The following is a 2337-nucleotide window of genomic DNA, read 5'->3' as shown; positions in this document are numbered from 1 at the left end:
TGATTATTGTGAAAAATTAAAAAAAATCATCATATTTTAATTACAATATCTTTTTTTAATTAAAAAATGTATTTAAATATTTAAAAAATAATATTTTAATTTTAGTAACACTTTTTAAGTATTATCAAAATTATAAACTCACTGTAGCTACTATAATGACAATCAATATAGACTCCATATTTTATATTTCTATATTTTTTAACATTTTATTCTCACCATATAAATTGGGTATAGGATTTTATATGTAAAAATAGTACGAAGCACGGATATTTCTTTGATTTTTTATGTCCACATGTCGAACACATTTTAGATGTAACACTGTCTAACCGTGTCTTAGTAAAAAAATAAAATTTTTTTTCTGAACACGCTTGAATACACCTAAATACTATTAGTTGTAAGCGTGTCCAACTTTATTCTTAACATTTATTGTTAAGATGAGTTTAGAAATCATATATATTATTAATTATTAAAATAAAAAAATATTTTAAATACTTTATATAATTAAAAAAAGACATAAAAAAGTAATTAAAAAATTAATTTATATTTTAGTATCAATAAAATATCAAAATACCATTATGATTTATCTAAAAAAATACTTCATATTTTATATGTATGCGTGTCCCCGTTACATATTTTACTTATAAAAATATGAGTTAATACTCAAAATGATCTTCAGAATTTGACCACTGACTCAATCTGATTCTCTAATTTTTAATTGATCCAATTTATACCCTAAAATTTTAAGGCGTGGCTTAGATTGGCTCTCCCGTCTAATTCCGTCACCGGAATGATGACATGGCACCCAAACCTTACCACATGTCTCTCCTTCTTTCTCTTATCATCGCCATCACCACTTCCCCTCTACCAACACCCTCCCTCCCCCAACAAACAACAACATTCACAATTCACCAACACCCACACATTTCTACCGCCATTTATGAAGGACCTTTCTATTATTTGATCCTTCTCTTTCTCACCATTACTATCACCATCTTTCCTCTACTAACGTCTTTTCTCCCCGGCAAACAACATTAACAATCACTAATATTAACAAATTAAAGAGAAATAGAAAAAGAAAAAAAAAACACAACACTACACTTTAGATTCCTCTTAATAGGAACACAAAGATGGGTGCAATGGGTGAGGGTGTTTTGAATTTGGGGCAATGGATGGTGTGATCTTGTGATTGATGGTAACATTGAGAATGCATTGTTCAACATGTATGTTAAGTGTGGTTATATGAAAACGGGATTCAAGATTTTCAACATAAGAATGTTATTTCTTGGGGTGCCGTTATTTGCGGCATGGCAATGAATGGTTACGGTAAGCAAGCATTGCACCTCTTTTCACAAATGGTGGTTAGTTCATGGTGTTGCCTCTAACGATGTCACATTCATTGGTTTGCTGTCTGCTTGCAGTCATGAAGGAATAATGAGTATAGGTGTTATGCTCTTCAAAGCTATGGCGGTGGAAATGTGTGGGTGTTGGTGGGTTGTGAATGTTGTTGTTTGTTGGAGGAGAGAGAGTGTTGGTAGAAGGGAGGTGGTGATGACGATGGTAAGAGGAAGAAGGAGAGACATGTGGTGAGGTTTGGGTGCCACATCATCACTCCAGTGACGGAGTTGAACGAAATGGTCAATTTGAGGCACACTTTAAAATTTCAGGGTATAAATTGGGTCAATTGAAAATTAGATGGTCAAATTGAGTTGGTGGTCAAATTTTAAAAATCATTTTGAGTATTAATTCTAAAAATATTTAAGACATAATAAAAATCAGTTAAAAGTAGTTCATGTTTTTTTTATTATATACTTTTTAATTGTTACTAAAATAAATAAATAATTTTAAATATAATAAATATATAATTATTTACATATATTTATAAAATTATAAATATTAAATTTAATAAAATAACTTTGAGTTATTATGCTAACATTACTCTCTCACAATTTACAATTACACGAAGCAGTATATATAGATGTATAGGCATAACAGCTACTGCACATGCAATTTCATTAGCAATTTAAATGCAGTAGTAAATGGCCCACTTTTGATCTTGCTTATTCACGGTTCTCGCCGTCAAAGTTATAAAGTGACCACATAATTTTCAAAAGGTTGGTTCATCGTCATTCACGGTCATGGTTTATGCGAAGTTATTGTTCTTCTCCATTTTTTAAATTTTGCCGGAAGGAGGAATATTTGCGACTTTGCGACTTTGGTTTACAAAGAGTTTCAGAGACATTAACTTTAATCATGAATTTAAATTTAGAAAAAAAGAAATTGGGATATTTTTTAATCGGTTAAAGCTCTATATTTTGATTTTGAAATAGAGAAATGTTA

The 2337-nt window shown here is 30.2% G+C and overlaps 1 long non-coding RNA gene across 1 annotated transcript in view; it reads left to right on the top strand.

Annotated features, from left to right (window-relative positions):
• The window catches only part of LOC110270476, a 22230-nt gene that overhangs the window by 14430 nt on the left and 5463 nt on the right, over nt 1–2337 (top strand). The window lies entirely within an intron of this gene.

This window comes from Arachis ipaensis, chromosome B01, assembly GCF_000816755.2.
Source record: "Arachis ipaensis cultivar K30076 chromosome B01, Araip1.1, whole genome shotgun sequence".
NCBI classification, from domain to species: Eukaryota; Viridiplantae; Streptophyta; class Magnoliopsida; order Fabales; family Fabaceae; genus Arachis; species Arachis ipaensis.
The sequence above is the reverse complement of the archived record's forward strand: the minus strand, read 5'-3'. Positions and strand labels throughout refer to the sequence as shown.